This window comes from Cibotium barometz, chromosome 52 (genome assembly GCF_041138505.1).
Source record: "Cibotium barometz isolate CiBa-2024 chromosome 52, ASM4113850v1, whole genome shotgun sequence".
NCBI classification, from domain to species: domain Eukaryota; kingdom Viridiplantae; phylum Streptophyta; class Polypodiopsida; order Cyatheales; family Cibotiaceae; genus Cibotium; species Cibotium barometz.
Window position 1 is genome coordinate 9,030,965 of NC_141097.1, and position 22,570 is coordinate 9,053,534.

A 22,570-nucleotide genomic window follows, 5' to 3' on the forward strand; every position below is an offset into this window, starting at 1 on the left:
TCTGAGATACAAATTCCAACAGCAAGGTGGACTTTCGTGCCAATGCATGAAAGTGTATATTAAGGATATTCAAGCCTCCATGCTGTTTGGGACTACATAGCTTCTTGAGCGAGAGAAGGTTAAGGCCCCTCTTAGCATGTTTGGTTTTCCAAAAAATGCTCATGGCTGAAGACATAAAACGATCAATGTCCACTTTTCTCCACATTATTAGTGGCAAAAAGAATTGAATATATGCCATGACAATAGCCTGTACAATCCTTAAACGAACATGCAATGGCCATGTAGAAAGCTTCCAGTAATTAAGTTTCTGATTCAACCGTTGCATCACCCATTGAGTCATTTGCTGATTAGAAATATGCCATCCCAATGGGTAGCCCAAGTGTCTGACTACATGCATTTGTGAAGGAATTTCACCTGGCCAAATTAAACTATGCCAAGACCGAGCATCAAGAGCCAAAAGTTTAGATTTTTGAAAGTTAACATAAAGGCCAGCAGCTTGCCCAAACAGCTCTAGTGCCTCCATTAATCTTTGCACATCCGATTGCGTATTGCGGGGCATACAAAAAGAATCATCAGCATACGCCTGTGCTAAAAATTGTTTGCCATTGGGCAATTGCAATCCATGAAGCACATCGGAAGCTGTCAAATGATCTAGATATGTAAGCAAAGGATGAGTAGCCACAGCATATAGCAACGCACTCAGAGGGCAACCCTGTCTTACAGATCTTTCTAATTTCCAAGGGTCGGTAATCCGAGAGCCAAGTATCAAAGAAGCATCACTATCACTGTAGAGGAAGTACACAACACGTTGCAACTTTAAACCAAAGCCCAACTGGGCCATAGTCATGGCAACAAAGTCCCAGGAAACTGTATCAAAGGCTTTTTCAATATCAATCTGAAGCACAAGTACATCCTGTTTAGTATACTTGGCATATTCCATACCAATATATGCATTAGCCAGATTGTCATTAATCTGCCTACGAGGAATGAAACCATATTGAGCAGGATGTAATCCATCATGCAGAAAACCTTTAATTCTGTTCGCCAGCATTTTAGTAACCAATTTATAAATAACTGGCATAAGAGTGATAGGACGCCAATGCAAAAAGGATTCACAAAGATGTCTTTTAGGAAAAAGCTTGACTAATCCTTGCTTCCAAGACATTGGCAAACAGTCATCTTGCCATGCTTTATTGATCATGAATAAGATCACCTCTTCCAGAAAAGGCCAGAAGGCAATAAAAAATTCCAAAGTCAAACCATCCCAGCCAGGTGATTTGCATTTACCCATCGAACGCAAGGCTTCCTTTAATTCCTCTTCTGAAAAAGGTTCCTCTAATACCATTGCATCGGCGGGCGAGATAATAGGTTGCACATATTGCAAAAGTTTACAACGGGCCTCTAAAACCTCTGGAGAAACTTCCGAGTTCGAGGCAAAAAGAGAAGAGAAATAGCATTTAGCCAAGTCAGCCAACTCTTGCATAGAATCAGACCATTGGCCATCTGATTTTTTAACTCTGCGAATATTCTCTTTCTCCCTGGACTGATGCAAACTTTTGAAAAATTGTTTAGAAGAGCAACCTTTATCCAGCAATGCCCTTTGACGAGAGCGAACCATCCACTTTTGTAATTTACGCTGCTCGTTTAGCATAATAACATTCTTTGCCTGCAATAAATTATCTTGCTCACATTGTAGGAGAAGCCTTTGTTGAGCAGTAGCAGTGAGGCATTCACATGTTTGTTTTGCCTGCAAGACTGCTTCACGAATATCATGCATATAAGACCGCCCATAGTCAATAATCACAGCTTGCATGCGATGAACAAAATGGAACCACGCAATATCAATGTCCTCATAAATCTGATGGTAAAGTGGTACCAAAGCATGGAGAACCATTTCTTTAAAATGATCATGTTGCAAATAGTTATGATTTAAGATGAGCAGTCGAGCCCGGGAAGCCAAAAATTCATCACATGGCATATCAAAATATAGTCCCAGCCATAAGGGGGCATGATCTGAAAGACAAAGTGTCCGATCTATCCACATTTTACAGATATAATCATCAAATTGATCCGCATGGAGTAAATACCATCTATCCAATCGGGTCCAAATATGTTTAAAAGCATTATGATTAAAAGTGAACCCTGCATCATGTGGACATACATGGCACCATAAATCCAAAAGACTATGATTAGATATAAGATCCTCCCATGCTGATCTTTCTGTCCCAAGCATATGTATGCGGCCAGTGGAACTATACTCTGGAGAAGGAACATTATTAAAGTCACCACATATAAAAGCATTATGTAACCAAGGATAATCATCAATCTCTTTCCAAATTTGAGCACGATGTAAAGAGCGCTGAGGAGCATAAACTGTGGCAAATTCAAAAATTTGGCCATATAGACAACATTGAACCACCATCCATCGTCCATTCATATCATTATGTACCACTATAGGCTGTAGCTCATGCCGAATTAGCATTGCAGTCCCTGAGAAGTTTCGAGAACCGGCATAAAAAATGTCATATCCAGCAAAATGACCATCCTGACCGGTCATTGCATGCTGATTATGCTCTTGCAAGCAAACTATATGTGGATGCATCTTATATACATAATGCCAAAACTGCCTCCATTTATTATGATCACAGAGGCCTCTAGTATTGTAAGAAAAACATTTTATTGGAGCATTAAACATGATATATATACAGATTATGTACAATGCAGAAAAAACATAAGATCAAGTGTCTGACATGTCTTCTGTGGGATCAGACCCCGAAGGCTGACCCTCATGCATTAAAATATCCGCATATTTAGGGGCCGAGTCCATGCCCGATGGACCACCTCTGACAATGTCCGACCACAACTTTGAGACCGAAGAAGAAAGAAACGGTGAATTTGAAGTACTAGCATGATTAGTGACTGTCCAGTTTCTTGTTAAAAGAGACTGACGACGAGGTACGACAGTCTTTTTTAAAGTTTGCAAATCATGCTGCTCTTTTCCTTTTTCCTTCTGAGAAGAAGAGGAAACCCCTATAACACTTGTAGAAGCAACCATTTTGGCCTTTCCCTTGTCTTTACCTGCCTGCCCATTGCGAGGAGCCTGTCTAGTAACCTCCTTGTTTTGAGTCACGTCATCCTTTACTATAGTAGGCATTACAGCCGCAGGCGGAGGAGGATGCAAAACTGTGGGGCATTCAGAGGCCATATGACCAAATTTATGGCATGCAAAGCAGGCACCTGCAAAAACTCCCCATTTCAGTTTAAAATAACGTGCCCCCATTCCTTTAACATCCTCTACCTCAATAGCCAAAGCAGACGGACGATCCTTATCAGTGTTCCACAGAATACAAAATCTGTTCTTGTTCCCTGTAGGTCGAGGTGGGCATACCACTTTCCCCAAAGCAGCCGCAATTTCTGGCAGTTGTTCCCTAAGATATTCTGGGAAATCAACCACCTCAACCCAAACTGGACATCGATGCTTTATCAAAGATTGATAATCCTTGGTCGGGGACCAAGGAAGCACATGTACCAATTGCGGACCAAACATCAAGGGGGAAGCTTCCAGCATAAGTTGCTTATATTTAGCATCTGCAAGCAACACATCATAAAATCCACGAGCAGCAAAGTGCACCCCATCCACAAAAGAACCGCCCACAATGGATTGAATCCATTGGGCTACATCTTGAGCCGACGGCATACGTCCCGGAAAAAAGATTATAATGCCCCTTTCAGAATATTTCTTAAGAGGGGACACAATCGAGGGAAGCTTAATTTTGAAATTAAACACAGGAGGGGGATCCGACCATTTTTGCCTGCTTTCCACAAAATCATCATATAATGCATCAAAGACAAATTGTGCATCCTGTGATTCTTGCTGCACATCAGAAATATCTTTTGCAAGATGTCTCCTCTTGTTAATATCAACCGAATTATCCCTTCGTGAATATGTCAACTGCTCCGTAGCCATTTAATGCACACAAAATAGTCACAGAACTGAAAGTAGATTATGCAAGGACCCTGTAAATCTTGAAAGCCTGAACTGCGAACTAAATTGAACTTGAAAAAAGCTTTGAAAACCTGTACTGTAAACTGGATTGAGAAGCCTGTGGGAAACTTGAAGATGCAGGAGAAAGAAACAGCGACTGTATACACAAAACCACCAACTGTATACAGAAAAGAAGGGCAACGGGATGGCAACACACCTGGACACACACACACACACACACACCCACTCACACACACACACACACACAGCAAAGCTTGAAAAATACTGAGCGCGTCAGATTGTGTCAGCGCGTCAGAGTGCGTCAGAACGCGTCAGAGTGTGTCAGAGCGCATCAGAGCGCGTCAGATTGCGTCAGAATTCAGAGCCGAGCAGATACTCCTCCTCTCTCCCACGGCGACACCTCCCACACACACACACACTTCACACGCACACACACACACACACACACACACATAACAGCATATATTCACACAAAGCCCTTCGTACTCAGTTTCTGTCAAACCTCCGAAGATACAGGGCAGACTCAGCCATAATGAAGCCTAGCACTAAGGGAAGTAGCAAATAGAAAGAATTAGTACAGCAAATAAGTAGTTGATAGGGCAAATGCACCACTAAAGATAGAAAGAATAAGCACAATATCAACTGGCCGATCCTCGGACGAAAACAACACAATGTGAAATCTGCATGTCCGCTAATACGGCTGAATTATATACCTAGATGAATCCAGGAACGAGCCCAAATTCACCTTTTAGGAACGTGCATGTTATATACTCATGGTAGTCAAACCACAAGACTATATAACTATCAACTCCATTATGCATAGTATGGACTAGATACTACGACATCCCCACTAACCTTGACATTACTTCATCAAGGTTCTAAATCAAGCATAGCTACCAAACCTATCCTTTTAACACCCACCAAAATACATTAGTGCACCTGCCACATTGGGATTCGTTCGGTCGAAACTTTTCCCTTGCAAATAAGCTTAAGCAAACATTATGCAGCCACATCCACTTTCTCTCATAACAAAGGCAAACCACAGGTCAAAAACCCTGTTGGAACACAAATGCATCAACAAGCTCCACAAAAATCTCATTAAATGGGCCTCCACCTTCTATACATGTCTCAAATCATGGTCAAAAGACTGAAGTTAGATTAAAGTGGATGAGCAAGAGGAGGATATATACAGAATTAAGACTGTAAGACCATACACTAGAGCAAGTGTACAAATAAGAATAAAGCTGGCTTGTATTACGGTCCATAAATTAAGGAGTGGAGTACAAAGTGTAGGAGTTTTGTGAAGACTCAAATTCCCAAATGATGGCCTTCTATAGGTTTTAAGGCTGCCAGCCGTCCTTTGGATTACTCAGGTGATAGTTCTACAAAATGCTGTAACATGCTATTAAAAAGGATGACATGATATACCACCTAGCTTGACAAGGTGCCATACCTAGCGTTCAAACACACTGGCCACTCAACACAAGCTGAACATCATGGGCAACATATCATAGGCATTGAAACTCAACATCAATGAGTACCATCATCTCATGCTGAACTATATGAACCAATAAATGGCTTACCACTATCACACGAACATCAAAAGCATAGATGTCAATAAATCAAACATCAAGAAGAATATCTGGACTTGGAAATACAGCCATTATATTCCAGCCGAGCTCCGATCCCCCAATAGCAGCATCCACCATCTTGCAATCATCATCACACTCAGGGAAAGAAGCTCAGAATAGCAAGGATACAAAGAAAGATTCCCAAAGCACGTCAGGAGGCAAGGAAGAAACGGAATACAAGCCTCTAAGAAGACACCTGAGGAAAAGGCCAAGGAGGGCATTACTAGTGGACATCTCCGACCACACACGAGCAAACGTAGTACAAGGCGGAAAATCGATGTTTCTTCTACCACACCATGGGGCACAGTGAGAAAGATTGTACCAGGTGGCAAGCTACACAGGCCTCCAAGACATTTGCCTCCACGGTAGCCACCCACTATAGCTTCATCCACACCTCCAGCATCGGCCACTAATGCCATACAACTCTTACCCGCTTTAAACTTGAAGCCCAACATGGTATTTGGCAATATGCAAGAGGGTGAGGTTGAGGGGCAAAAGAAAGCCCTTATCCGTAGGAGATATGCACATTAGTAAAGGGAATATGTATAGGTGCTAGGGGTTAATAAGTCCTAGGCACACTAGAGTTTTTTTGAGTCACTTATAGGTTGTTTATAACCTTAGACTCACTCACGCATTTATAGGAACACTTGGCAATCTTTGGTTTGACCCCATTTGGGACTTCGTATTTAGAAGGTTCTTTAATCTTTTGCTAATTGATCTCACTCATGACTTCTTTGTGAGATATTCCACCACCAACTTCTCCTTGCAAGCAATCGACCATGTGTACTCTTCTTGTGTTTGTAGAAGCTTTCCGTTTGCTCTTGTTGTCTTGCCCTACACCAACATTTGGTATCAGAGCAGCTTATAGAGTAGGTTGACGAGCTGGTTGGTGACCTTACAATTATATCACCTTCTTTGTCCTTTCAACCTGTAGTGCTGCGTTGATTCTGTGTGGACCAGGCCGTGTTGCGACCGAACTAGTCGCAGCTCTGCTGTGTAGGGTGGCTAGGAAGAAGCACAAGCAACAAACGGACCTGAGTCATGTGGCAGGCGGCACTGAGCTGTGCAACAAGAGCGCAAGTGGGCGACACATGCGCACAAGCGAAGCAAGCGGCCAGTGCTGCGACGGCATCAGCAGCAGCAACTACACAACAGCTACGGACTGAAGGCGGCGAAACAACTGTGGTGTTGGGTGCTGCACAGGTGACGTGACATGTAGCAAGCGCTGCAAAGCAGATGCAGAAGCGGCTGCAGCTTGATGGGGAGAAAACTGAATTAGGGTTAGAGTTCATTCATGGGAGACATACACAGAGAAAACAAGGGAGAGAGAGAGAGAGAGAGAGAGTTGTGGGGATAAGTCAACTCATCAAGTGAGTGTGTGACTCCCCTATCACACATGTATATTGCACTAGTACACATAGTGCACTTAGTACATTAAAAGTACTAAGTGTACTATGTACTATAACTTATGGGCTTGTACACACTATAAGGGTGGGCTGGTGCCTTTACCCCAACAACCTCCCACTTAAAGGCAAAGTGCCCTTAAGTAAAGGAAAAGAAAAATCAGCATGTACATGATAATATACAAGGCCATATCAAGGCTGAAACTGGCCTCATCCAATGCCCATCAAGTGTCTGCAATGAGCAAACCGCTCCGGAGGCAAACTCTTTGTCAACAGATCAGCCGGGTTGTCATCCGTATGAATCTTAACAAGCTGAATTTGCTTGTTCTCTATCACCTCTCTGATGAAGTGATACTTCACATCCACATGCTTCGTCTTTGCATGAAAGACAGGGTTCTTTGCCAATTGGATGGCACTCTGACTATCACAATGCAACAATGGAATATCCCCTGTATAGCCCAAATCAACCACTAACCGAGATAGCCATAATGCCTCCTTGCAAGCCTCTGTGGCTGCAATATACTCGGCCTCTGTAGTAGATAAGGCTGTGCACTTCTGCATCCTGGATATCCATGACACAGCACCTCCTGTGAATGTAAATACATAACCGGTAGTAGACTTCCGGTTATCTGGATGACCGGCATAATCCGAATCCGTGTAACCATGCACTAATGCATCCTGTTTGCCAAAGCAAATGCACAAATCCTGTGTGCCCTTCAGGTATCTCATGACACCTTTCACTGCTTCCCAATGCTTCTTGCCAGGGTTGGCCATGTATCTAGAAACCACTCCCACTGCAAATGCAATGTCCGGCCTAGTAGCAACCATGGCATACATGAGACTGCCACAAGCTGAAGCATACGGAATCTTGGCCATATCAGCCCTGTCTCTATCTGACTGTGGGCTGTCCATAGCACTGAGTTTCACATATGGAGGCAAAGGAGTACTAGCCTTCTTCCCCCCGTCCATATTGAACCTCTGCAAGACTTTGCCAATGTATTCCTTCTGAGACAAATACAACACATGCTGATTTCTGTCCCGAAGTATCCGCATACCCAAGATGTGATTTGCATCACCCAAATCCTTCATATCAAAGGTTTCATGCAGCCTCTTCTTCAAAGCATCCATCTCTTTACGAGATTTCCCGGCAATCAACATATCATCAACATACAAAATGAGAATCAATAGACTGCCATCCAAAGCTTTCTTGGTGTACAAGCAGTGATCTATGTCACTTCTCCTGAATTTCTGAGATTTCATGAATGTATCAAATTTATGATACCATTCTCCTGGTGCCTGTTTGAGTCCATAAAGACTCTTTTTCAGCTTGCATACAAGCTTCTCCTTTCCACTTACTGCATAACCCTCTGGTTGCTGCATATATATCTCCTCATGGAGATCACCGTGAAGAAAAGCAGTCTTCACATCCATCTGAATCAAGTCCAGATCATCATGCGCAACCAAAGCCAACACAGCTCTAAGTGTGGTCATTTTGACCACTGGAGAGAAGATCTCCTCAAAGTCCACACCATATTCCTGCTTGAAGCCCTTAGCCACTAACCTGGCTTTGTATCTTGGCTTTGCATCTGGTGCAACTTTGAGCCTGTATACCCACTTGCATGGCAAAACTTTCTTGCCTGCAGGCAAATGCACCAACTTCCATGTTTCATTTTTATGCAGAGAATCCATCTCTGACTTCATGGCACGCTCCCATAGAGCTTTGTCTGCCCTCTGTAAAGCCTCTTTATAACATGAGGGCTCCCCACAGTCAGTGAGCATCAAGTAGTCAACCCCTGGAACAAACCTGTCAGGGGCTCTGGAGGGTCTAGTGGACCTCCGTACCCAATGACCATCATTTGCAGGTTGCTGTCCAGCCTGCATATCACCCATTGGTGGCTCCTGTTCCATGCCATAAGGCTGAAAAATCATGCCCGGTATCTCCTCCAACTGTGGTATATCCATAGGGATATCTTCTGCCATATCTGGCTGTCCATTTGGACCATTTTCAGCACCATTTAAGGGCTGGTTTTCCTGCTGTAATGGCTGATTTACAGCCCTTTGTTGTTGTCCATGATGTCCATCATCATCAAAGATGACTCTGCCAGGCTCCTGTTGCCTTGCAGGCTCCTTATACATGCATGTTTCATCAAAAATGACATCATTGCTGCGTATGATCTTTGTATTCATGGGATCCCAAAGTCTATACCCCATTTCACCTCTGTCACCATATCCTAGGAATATGCATTTGTGAGACTTAGGATCAAGTTTGGTGCGTATTTCCCTGCGTATGTGCACGTACGCAACGCAACCAAACACTCTCAAGTGCTTGTATGACGGAGGCTTCCCTGTCCATACTTCTTCTGGCACTTTCCCACCAAGCCTCGTGTTAGGTGACCTGTTTATAAGGTGAACGGCTGTCATAACAGCTTCAGCCCAAAAACCATGAGGTAATGCAGCATGTGACAACATAGAACGGACCTTCTCCTGAATGGTCCTGTTCATCCTCTCTGCTGTCCCGTTTTGTGGAGGATCATAAGGAGTAGAGAGCTCCCTCTTGATGCCTTTAGCATCACAAAAGTCCTGAAACTGTTTGGACGTATACTCTCCACCATTGTCGGAACGCAAAGCCTTCAGTGTTTTGCCAGTTTGATTCTCAACAAGAGCAACAAACTTCTGAAACACTGAGAATGTATCACTCTTCAAACGAAGAGGATAAACCCACACCTTACGTGTGGCATCATCTATAAAAGACACAAAATATTTTGCCCCTCCCAAAGAAAGCTGAGGCATCTCACATACATCTGTATGCACAAGCTCTAACTGAGCATCTTTCTGTCCAAGAGCTTTCTTGTGGGGGCACTGTAGTTGCCTACCATATATACAATGCTCACAAAACTGAAAACTTGAAAACTTTAGAGAAGGCAAGTAACCCAAACGAGACAATTGCTCCATTCCCTTGACACTCATGTGTCCCAACCGGCTATGCCACATAGAAATTTCCGGCAGCTCGGTTGCATTTACATTAGCATGGTGACAAACACCTGCATGCATAAAGTAAAGAGTGTCCACCTTAGAGCCTCTGGCAACAACCAGTGAGCCCTTACTAATTTTCCACTTTCCACTACCAAATGTGGTAACATAATCAGCATCATCAAGCTGTCCAGTAGAAAGCAGATTCTTCTTGATCTCAGGCACATGCCTGACATCATGGAGCATAAGCTGTGAGCCATCTGAAAATACAAGCCTCACATCACCTCTGCCAAGAATTTTGCATGCATGGTTATCACCCAAATAAACCACTCCTTCATTGCCAGCAGTGTACCTGACAAACAAGTCTCTGCAACCTGTGACATGAAAGGAGGCACCTGAATCAATGATCCATGAGTGCATACCATGACCACCTGTAAGAAGTGAATGGGCATCAAGTGAAGACGTAAATAGGACCTCATCCTCACTGCCACCTGCATGTGACACATTGATTTCTTCAATCTTGACTCCACTTTTGCCCTTCGGCTTTACATCTTTGGCTTCATCCTTGTCTTTGTCTTTGCCTTTTCCCTTTTCCTTTTAAACATTTTTCCATTTGTAGCATTGCTTTTTTATGTGTCCCTTCTTGCCACAATAATGGCATTCCAAATCCTTTTTGGAGCGAGACTTGCTCCTTCCCCTTTCTTGGCTTTTCCCCCTTTGCTGGGATCTCCCACGTGCATTCATTGCATTGGACTTGCCAACAGAGTTGTTTTTCCTGTTCATCTCTTCTTGAAGAAGAGCACCCTCAACATCTGCATATGACAGCATAGCATTCGAATTGCTAGTGGCTGTCCTGAATGTGTCCCAACTCTCTGGCAAAGTGCATAACAAAAAAGTGGCTTTGAACTCATCGTCCATTGCCAACTTTTGATTGATGACCTAGCTGACAATACCATTAAACTCATTTAGATGGGCTGTCATAGAAGCCCCTTCCTTCATCTGAAGGCCTATGAGTTTCTTCAACCAATACACTTTGCTTGAGGCACTTTGTTGGACATACAAGTCCTGCAATCTCTGCCACATTCCCCAAGCTGTCTTCTCTTCACGAATGCTGAAAAGTAATGAGTCTGACACAGACAACATGATAGTAGATCTTGCCAGCTCATCCATATCTTCCCACTCTTCAGCAATAAGAGAAGCGGGCATCACACCCCTTTCTTTGATAGGCTTGTGCTGCTTTTTCTGGAGCAACACATTGTAGCACTGGGTTTGCCAAATATCATAATTATGCGAGCCTTCAAGCTTCTTGATATGAAGCAATGAAGAGCTCTCACCTGTGGTTGCCATAACAAAATGCAACCTGTCAATGCCTGACTCCCTGCAAATGTGCAAACACTGCACCCAAGATGTGCAAACACTGCACCCAAAGCACACAAAGTGCTCACAAATGTTCTCCCAAGCTTTATCTCCCACTGCGGAAGCAAGAATGCAACTTTTCTCCCACTTTATGTGATGAAAACACCAAAATCTGGTTGCTGCAGATTTTGGACAGCACCTTAAATGTGCTCTTTTGCACTTCCAAAGTACTGTACAGCAGTACTAAGTGCTCACCTGTAATGTACCAAACCTGTCCCGGCAAGTGCAGCAGCTGAAATTGAACCTTTTAGTCACTCAAAACAGTGTACAGCCATGCCAAAACTTGCACAAAGCTGTGCCAAATCTGTACCAGCAGGTACAGTAGCAATAAATGCTCTCCTGGCTGTCCAAATGAGTAAAAATCAGACTTTTACAGTCCCGAACACTGCATAAAACAATCCCGAACAGAAATTGGGAAAAAACCCCTTGACTGCAAGCTGATTTTTGAGGATTCAAGGCATAAATGTCTTGCCTGCTGCTTTGCCAAGCTCAACAAGCATACAAACTTGAAAAGCCCCTTGATTTGAGATCAATTTCTGATCATACATGGTACATTGACGCACATGAAGGCATCCTGTGTGTTCACGATGCTTCCCCCAGGCCACATATACATCAAATACATGAAAGCCCCTTGATTTACAGGCACATTGAGTGCTTGTAAGGCATCAACACATTATCCACAGCATCAAATGCGATTGCCTGCATGCAAATCAACCAAATCGGCACAAAAGCCCCTTGATTTGCACTGCAATTTGCTGCAATTTTGCCCAAATGTGCGATTTTTCACATCATACAGCATGTATGAGTGCTTAATTGCACAATTACATCAAAAGCCCCAAATTTCGACATCCAATTTCCTGCAAATTGATCCTGATTTGACCAATTTCCTGCAAATTGATCCTGATTGTGACCAATGTCACCCAATTTTGCCAATTTTGCTCAAAATTGAGCAATTGGGCACCTGTACCTGCTCAATTGTTGATTGTACTTGCTCAATTGCAAATCCCAAAAAAAAATTGAGGCAAATACCTTGTAATTTCTGATTTTTGTTGCAAGAAAGGAGGGCGTCGATTTTGCTGTTGATGCTGCTGCTCGTCAGGCTTCTGTGCAAGTGGACACAAGGGAGTCTTGCCAAGCCTTGTGCAGAAGGCTGTGGCTTCTTTGACAACCGAGTCAGAGGCTTGTTCTAGTTTCATCATCTGCCGGTTGTGCAGCACTACGATTCAGCAACGGCACGTGAGCCTGTGCGGAGGAAAAGCTACAATCTTTTGATGCCCTTCTGGAAAAGCCACCAGCCTGTGTATTCGCTCGCTGCTCACGCTGAAGGGCCACCCGCTTCGCCTGGCTTACTCGCTACTGAGCGCCAACTTTGCTTCGCCTAGTAGTGCTGAACTGCAGATGACGTGATAGCCTTCGCTTCACGTTCGCCTGACGTATTCGCCTAGCGCTAGAACTCCACGTCGTTCGCCAACGCCTGGTAGCGCTTGCAGCTCGATTGTGTATCCGCTCGACTGCTCACACTCGACCTCCGCCTTCGCCTGTGTTGCTTTCGCCTAGCGCATCTACGCCCAGCGCTCGCTCACGCTTCGCCTGGCTGCTGATGTCTTCGCTTAGCGCCAGTCTGGACTATACCAGGTATGCGCCTTGTGGAATGCTACACGTAGCTCGCTCCAAGGGGGTTTCAGCAGGCGACCAGTGTGACCCTCACAATCTCAGCCTCACACTTCACATTCAACTTCTGCACGCATTCTATAGACTGCAGAGCCGAGCTATGAAGGGCTGCCATGCGAGGAAGCAAGGAAAGAAACCCCCCTTGTCAACAGCGAAGCAGAGAAGGACACAATGAATAAACCTGCGGCTCGCCTTCGCAAGATGCTATCCCCAGCTTCATCAATGGAGAGAAGGGAGGGAGGGATCACTAAGGGCTCTGATACCAGTTGATGGGGAGAAAACTGAATTAGGGTTAGAGTTCATTCATGGGAGACATACACAGAGAAAACAAGGGAGAGAGAGAGAGAGAGAGTTGTGGGGATAAGTCAACTCATCAAGTGAGTGTGTGACTCCCCTATCACACATGTATATTGCACTAGTACACATAGTGCACTTAGTACATTAAAAGTACTAAGTGTACTATGTACTATAACTTATGGGCTTGTACACACTATAAGGGTGGGCTGGTGCCTTTACCCCAACAACGTTGATGGGGAGAAAACTGAATTAGGGTTAGAGTTCATTCATGGGAGACATACACAGAGAAAACAAGGGAGAGAGAGAGAGAGAGAGTTGTGGGGATAAGTCAACTCATCAAGTGAGTGTGTGACTCCCCTATCACACATGTATATTGCACTAGTACACATAGTGCACTTAGTACATTAAAAGTACTAAGTGTACTATGTACTATAACTTATGGGCTTGTACACACTATAAGGGTGGGCTGGTGCCTTTACCCCAACACAGCTGGCAGCGGCAGCGCTGTACCACAGGAAGCTTCACTTGGCGGCAACATTGCACAGGTAACTCTAGCAGCAGGCGGCAATAGCAACTGCAGTTGGTGGTGCTGCACAAACAGTACTGGGCTGAACTCGGCCCTACTGTGGCAGCAGAGGGCAGCACAACCAGCAACAGGTGGTTGAACTGGGCGCTGCTGTGGCAGCAGAGGGTGGCACAACCGGGGGCAGGTGGCTGAACTGGGGCGCTACACGGGCAACACTAGGCGGCACAACCAGAGGGTTAGGGCTCTACACAAGTGGTGGAGACGGGAAGCTACAGGCAAGACATATCTTTGCATATGTGGCTCCGACACTGAAAGGATCTACTCGGCAAGTCTCCTACTTTATGGATAGGGACTATGGCATGGCTGGTCTCTGAAAGGGAAAGTGTAACATGCGGAAGCTTCGGAGAAGAATCGGTAACTTCAATACTCAGAATTCAGCACTCTTTTCACGACGGAAATTAACGCACAAACTGAAAGGAGATGCGCAGAAAAGAGAGAGAGAGAGAGAGAGAGAGAGAGGGGGAGAGATGGAGAGGACACAATATTGGGTCCCAATTACCCTCTATAGGGCCCCCACCACGGATGGTGTATTTGATTTTTTAGAATGATGTAAATCTGAAAAGAAAATACAGAATTCTTGACCTTTCTTGGCTGGAAAATCCCTGCCCTTGACCTTCAGTTCTCCACCCCTTTGCTTAGCAAGTCCCTTGGCTTGTCTAGCCCTTGATTTGCTTGAGCTCTTGGTGACTAATGAGATGAATGAATGGGATTATGGACACTTCTATTTATACTACCCACACAGGAGCAGTCGGCCAGCATAGAACCAGGCGGCCAGCTTTTAATGTCCCACGACTATGAAAATTCAGCAATAAATGCTGAATTAAATCCCATAAAATGCTGCGTTTTTCCCTTCATGGGGGTGGTTCCGCACCATTCCCATGCCCACACTAAGATCCGGGGTAGCCCTATGGGCTGGCCCCTAGTCCTAAACACTAACTATTCAATGATCTGGCATCCGGTACCATACCCGATACACAGAATCATTGACATCACTCTAGAGGGAGACTCACAGCGCGGACTGGCACTGTTTCATGTGCAGGACAGTGCACACCTGACCTTAGACTCCCGCACAGGACAATGCACACCTGACCTCAGACATCTGAGATGGATCCCTGGCTGACTCGTCCCGGACTGGGCTCACATGGGACCAATTCACCATCCCAGGTCCTGCACCTTCTGTACAGAAATGTCTACATGGCATCCAAGTGCAGGATGCACGTGATAGAAAGACCTTCACAAAGAGCCCTATTAAAGAAATTAGCTAGGATAGGAGTCAAGGCTTTCCATCCATGTGCCAAGAGCTCTGTGTCGAGTTCCTCATGGTCTCTAGCTCGACCTTTGTGAAACTTTAATAGGACTTATGTGACATCCGATGTGGTCAAGAGAGTGGATAACAAGGAGTGCGCGATATGTGATATGTCAGAAGAGGGCTTGTTAGGGACATCATGCAAGTTTGCAACCCTTGTGCATAGGCTTCCCATCTAGCAGGGTCAGGGATGGGTATGTTAAGCTAAGGTGATGGAAGGGCCTCTGAATCTCAAGTGTGGAGACCAATCCATCCACCCTTTGGCCAAGAAGGCGAAGCCACGTGGCATTGCACTCATCATCCTACCACCCATTCTGAGGTTGTGAGCCAACCGATGATTTAACCCAGGAACAACCAATGGATGGGTAGCACATCTGTGCCGCCAACTCAGAGAGCATAGATGTGAGCTGAGAGTGTAAGAGTGACAAGGAGTGTTCAAAGGTCTCTCACATGCACACCCGTGCCATGGCATAATCTCAGCCAACTTATAGACCGTAGATGTGAGCTGAGAGTCATAGTGACAAGGAGTGTTCAAAGGTCTGTCACGTGCACACCCGTGCCATGGCATATTCAATACATTCCCTGGTTTAGGACAGCATCTTAGAGTAGTGTAACATGTTGTAACATGCTTCGTATTGGAGGATCCTGTCACACAAATGCTCACACCGTCTTCTGTATCATGAGTTTCGCTAGTTTAGCAATCCACTTTAATACTTCAAACTTTAGAGAGATATGAGAGAGAGAGAGAGAGAGAGATAAGAACTGTACACCGTATGGGGTCCCGAATTACCCACTAAAGGGTCCCCTATCCCGTTACCGAGATAGTATTTGCTTTATTATCTTTAAAGAGACTGACGGTGTGACTGACGATAAGCCAAACGACCTCTGAAGACCAAGTGTTGGGCTGAATTGTGCACTGCTGTAGAAGCACCAAAGATGTCCAATCTCGAGCCTATGCACTCTTCCCAATGGTAGAGGGAGGGATGCAAAGCTAGGGCGGAGAGAGGGGCTGTTTGGGACTGTTCTAGACTGTATATGAATGCTGTAAATGAATGAGAATGTTGCGTTTTACCTTCACCAAGAAGCTGGAGCAAAACGATGATATAATGAATGTTGAAAACTGTGTGGATGCAGAAAACGCAAGGCTGAATGTTGAACTGATGCATTTGAGGCGCCTAGGGCTGTAGGAGACAAACGCTGAAGAGAGAGGGCTGAAATTGTAATCGCTTATGCTCCTGAGGATGAGGATGACAAGCGCTTGATGGCTCTCTTGCTGAATATGATGAATGAATGAATGATTATGCAAAGGCTCTATTTATATGGACCATATGAGCTAGTCGGCTGGCTATTGAGCTCGCCGACTGCTCATGTCCAATAATAAATGCTTAAATGTGTATAAAGTGCTGAAAATGCGAGGAAAAATACCAGATAAATCCTGGATGCTATCTGAGGTTCCTGCAATGGTCTAGATTTTATGCATGAATGATGTGCAATATGCATGATGCTTTCTGATGCAAACCCTAAGGTTTCTACCGATTGTATATGCATGAATGCGTCTCTTTAAGTGGGTTAAGGGACTTAGACTGGCTGACTGACTATGGTTGAGAATGACCTACGTAGCTCGTGCCTTACTTATCCTCGACTGAGGATTATAATGGGGTCACGGCATACGACAAATATCATCCTACTCAGTTCTAATAATGTACAGATGTTACACTGCTGACGATGAGCCAGTTTGTCACCATGCACTACAATGCAGAGTGCATGTGACACATGCAGCGGAAGTATTCGTATTGCAGTATCCTGTCACACAAATGCTCACACCGTCTTCTCTATCCTAAGTTTCGCGAGTTTAGCAATCCACTTTAAGACTTCAAACTTTAAAGAGATGTAGAGAGAGAGATGAGAACTGTACACCGTATGGGGTCCCGAATTACCCACTGAAGGGCCCCCTATCCCGTTACCGAGATAGTATTTGCTTTATTATCTCTAAAGAGACTGACGGTGTGACTGACGATAAGCCAAACACAAGACCTCTAAAGACCAAGTGTTGGGCTGAACTGTACACTGTTGTAGAAGCACCAAAGATGTCCAATCTCGAGCCTATGCACTCTTCCCAATGGAATGAGAAGGGGATGCAAAGCTGAGGTTGAGAGAGGGGCTGTTCGGGACTGTTCTAGACTGAGTATGAATGCTGTAAATGCTTATGAATGCTACGTTTTACCTTCACCAAGTGGCTGGAGCAAAACGATGATATGATGAATGCTGAAAACTGTATGGATGCAGAAAACGCAAGGTTTACTGATGGCTGAATGCTGAGACTGCTGCGTTTTGCTGATGCACGGGCTGAGTGCTTATGCGTTGATGCACGTAGGGCTATAGGAGGAAAACGCGGGGGTATGAGGGCTGGAAACTGCAATCGCTTTATGCTCCTTGTGCTGAAGGCTCCAAGCATTAAATGCTCTATGCTGAATATGATGAATGAATGAATGATTATGCAAGAACTCTATTTATATGGACACAAGGAGCCAGTCGGCTGGCTACTGAGCTGGCCGACTACTCATGTCCAACATAAATGCATAAATGATGTGAAAAATGCTGAAAATGATGGGAAAAATACCCAAAAAAATCCTAGTAAATATCTTGATAAATACTGGATAATATCTAGGGTTCCTGCAATGGTCTAAACACTATGCATGAATGATGTGCAATATGCAAGATGCTTTCTAATGCAAACCCTATGGTTTCTACTTACTGTATATGCATGAATGCGTCTCTTTAAGTGGGTTAAGGGACTTAGACTGACTGACTTACTTACTATTGCTGAGAATGACCTACATAGCTCGTGCCTGACTTATCCTGGACTGAGGATTGCAATGGGGTCACGGAGTACGACAAATATTATCCTGAATGGAACTAATACTGTACAATGTTGCACAGGTGATGATGAGCCAGTTTGCCACCATGCACTACAGTGCAGAGTGCATGTGACAAGTAGTCTAGGGCATTAGCAAGGCTTGTATATGGTCTTATGAGCAGTCTCGACAACATCATGGGCACTGTCGGCAACATGAACAGCATCAAGGCCACACGTGTGAACATGAGACAACATTTAATGCTGATTTCCATCAAGTCATGGACATATAAACAGGCCGACAGCCCCTTCATCTAACCGACCAGCTATACCAAGGCCTATATAAGCATTAGACATCATTTGTAGAAAGCATCTCTTCCCTCTTTGGGATTAGGTCATCATGTAGTTAGTACAAGTGCATCAACCACCTTTTGGGCAAGCCAAAGGCCTCATGAAGCTGTAAAGTCATACGTCTTTTCATAACATAGTAATATCCTTAATACCAACAGCCATCTCTCTCTCTCAGTCTTCTCTCTCTAATCATTTCATTAAGCATCTACAGGTGTTTCATAATCAAGCTTAGGACTGGATCACAGAAGAAGGCTTCCACGCATGCAACATTGGTATCAGAGCATTCTGGCTCAGCCACAAAGCACAGTGTCCCAAGGTGTACAAATCAATGAGTATGTACTCAGAACCAGCACATCAATTAGCTATCAGATCAGCTCCAAAAGGCCTAGCAACATGCATGATCAGCTACGGCAGGTGACCCGCTGCTGTACTCAAAACTAGTACATCAGTTAGCTCTCATATCAGTTCCAAAGGCCTCACAACACGCATGATCAATTCTGGTTGGTGACCTGCCCGCTGTGTTAAGGGAAAGGGATAGCAGGCATGGGGACAACAGTGGAATAGATGCTGAGTTCTTCATCAAGACTTGAAGTGGAGTTCAGAAGTGGACGTTGTTCAGTCAGAGTGTCAAAGTCTAGCAATCGAAGCGGTAAACTGTAAGTCATAGTCAGTAGTCCAAGGAGGATGGAAGGATGACAGAGTATCCACCCCGTCATCAAGTTTAGCAGGAGGGAATGTCACGTGCACACCATGCCATGGCATAATCTCAACATATTCATATATTCCCTGGTTTAGGACAACATCTTAGAGTAGTCTAGGACACTAGCAAGGCTTGTATATGGTCTTATGAACAATCGGTAGCACCATGGGCTCTGTCGGCAGCATGAATAGCATGAACGTGTGGCAGCATTTAATGCTGATTTCCATCAAGTCGTGGACATATAAATAGGCCGACAACCCGTTCATCTAGCCAACCAACTCTACCAAGGCCTATATAAGCATTAGACATCATTTGTAGAAAGAATCTCTTCCCTCTTTGGGATTAGGTCATCATGTAGTTAGTAGAAGACTAGAAGTTCATCAGCCACCTTTTGGGCAGGCCAAAGGCCTCATAAAATTGTAGTGTCATACATCTTTTTGTAATATAGTAATATACTGAAAACCAATAGCCATCTCTCTCTCTCTCTCTCTCCCTTCTCTGTCTAATCATTTCATTAAGCATCTACAGGTGTTTCATAATCACGCTTAGGGCTGGATCACAGAAGAAGGATTCCGCGTATGCAACAAGGTCCCACATGGAAAAAGGCTAGTCCAGGTGAGCCTTGTAAATGCGGTCAAGGTCATGATGAAAGTGGACTTGAGTGATTGTGGTGATGAAAGGTGCCGAGGATGGTAGCAGAAAAGAATTAGAAACAGTGAAAGCCAAGTATGTATGGTCAGCCTCAATCAATGGCGGTGGAACATGATGTCCTGTAAATGATGTACAAAAGCAAAAGAGCCCATCAGTTAGTCCACTACGCTTGACCCTCCTCCATGACAAAAACTTGTGAGGCCCCTAGACTAAGGCCACCAAGACATGCCGTTGGATGGATACATCCCCATCTCCCCATCTTCAAAAGATACCTACCATATATAGTGATGTATCCACTATCCTCCTAATTCCATTCGTTACCACATCCCTTGGGTTGATCTCAAAGAGGAGAATGTGGTCCACTGCATCCAGATCCCTCAGGTCATTTTCAAAGAGGACAATGGGATCTTCCTGAAAGACTTGCATCTGTACTTGTGCACTAGCTGTTCAAGTGTTGAAGTCTCCCAGGAGAAGAATGCATCCTCAGGTCATTTTCAAAGAGGACAATGGGATCTTCCTGAAAGTCTTGCATCTGTACTTGTGCACTAGCTGTTCAAGCGTTGAAGTCTCCCAGGAAAAGAATGCATCCTACTTTTAAAAACTCCACAATGTCTTGGATAAGTGGTGCATAAGAAGATTGCTCATCCTGCAAGATATCGATGGCAAAGACAGACGTCTCTAGAGCAAAGTAGCACACTTCAGGTGGACCATTTCGGCTCCTGGCAAGGTGAGACAGACCCACATGAAACGATCCTCCTCATCTCATCTGAACAATAATATCCGGTGTAGGTGAGGTTTGAATAACATTGCCACACCACATGATCCTAGTATTCCCTCCCAAGGTAGGAGTTTGACTCCTGTATGTAGACTTCCCATGCATACACAGTTATCTCGGGTAGCTCTCTCTCAGGGCTCTCTCATGATATTTCATGTGTCTCCATGTAGAAGACAACATCCAAACCTGTGAATCTGAACAATAAGTATCTGGCATAGGTGAAGATTGAATAACATCACCACATCGCCACACCACTTGATCCTAGTATTCCCCCAAAGGTAGGAGTTTGACTCCTGTATGTAGACTCCCATGCATACCTAGTTATCTCGGATAGCTTGTTCTCAGGTCTCTCTCTCGAGGCTTTGGTGCGTCTCCCTGAAGAAGACAACATCCAGATCTGTGAATGTCTGTGTGCTGGTCCTCTTAGGTCTTGAGAGAGAGAGAGAGAGAGAGAGAGAGAGATTAACGTCTTCAAAAGACTCAATATACCCTAGATCTCCCATAGTTATAAGAATTTCACCTTCGAGAGAATAGGTATAGGAATTTCGGCCCTTGATAATTATGGGCATTTCAGCCATAGATTAAAAATTATTTCAAGACATAAATAATAATGCCATAGATGAAACCTTGAGCAAAGAGTGCTAACACCGGCCATAAACCTTGGATAATTCCCAATATTTCAAAGATGCATCCTTTTCTCTAGAATGGGGAGCCATAAACTTTAAATATTTCCTAAAACAATTGTAATCTTCTCCTTACACGATCTACAAGGGTTAGGTTTGTGAGACACTTATTCAAGAGTGTAACAATACCCAAAGCAATTACCAATCAAAATTCCATCACTCTTGGTGGTACTTTGTGGATCTTCTTCTTGGTCATTACAAAGAAGACTTGTGGCTGTAGTGGAAGGGGCCTCTTTATCCTTGATGGTCTATTGGTGACATTCTACATCAACTTTGTGTCATTCATAGCCTTTGTGGCATTACACCTTTGTGCTAGTACTTCATGATATAGCATGTGTTGCTACCTTATTATCCTTTGTTGATACCTTTATTTTGGAATCCTCAATAGATATCTTTTTAGCCAGTGGACATTTTTTATTTTACAGTGTGTGTGTGTTGTCGAATCTACACATCCTGCAAGATATGTATGTAGATCAAGAGAGGGCATTAGCTTAGGTGAGCTATATTCATACCTTATGGTGTGAGGTCACATTAATCCTTAGTGGATAACTAGATAAAGGTCTTGTTCTAAGATTCTAGCATTAGGCTAGAATGGTGACACATCAAGGGCTAGGTGGCACTCCTAGGTGGCATGAATCTCCATTTATCAAGGCACCTCCCTGTTGTGTAGGAGAAGTGGATAAGAGGTGGTGCAGATTTAAAAAAGGTGGAGAGAAAAGTGGATCTAGGCGCCTAGCTCATGGAGGCCTATAAATTCACTTAGTGTGTGTGTGATCCTTAGTGGAAACTATACTCTCCTCTTTATGAGTTAATCATTGTGTTAGGTCTCATTCATTATGGTTAATCTCATTATGCTTAGTGCTGATTAACACACTGTCTCTGCTACTCTCTGTGAGTGTTGATCCAAGCTTAGTGCTTAATCTATTTGCCCACCACTAAGCAACTCTCTCATTTCCAACAATTGGTTTCACACTACTAGTCAACAGTCCACACTCCAAGTTAGCAGTCCATACTGCTAGTTAGCAATTCACACTGCAAGTTATTGCTGAGACATATAACTTTTCGAGGGATGAGGCCAGCCCCTAGGATCGGCTGGCTCATAGGTGGAGGCTGGACTTGAAGGGGCAGGTTGGATTCCTTTAAGTCCGTGCCTAGATCCATATGGATTGCAAGGGGCATATTGGAGTCGGTGCCCAAATCCAAGGATTTGACTCGTGTTGCCATAGAAAAGGGGCTTTTCGGGGCCCACCAAGATTTATGATGACCTAGA

At 44.3% G+C, this 22,570-nt stretch overlaps 1 protein-coding gene across 1 annotated transcript in view; it reads right to left on the bottom strand.

The window, feature by feature from the left end:
* LOC147608763 (SNARE associated Golgi protein family) overlaps nucleotides 1–22,570 on the bottom strand; it is a 106,319-nt gene that overhangs the window by 82,172 nt on the left and 1,577 nt on the right. The window lies entirely within an intron of this gene.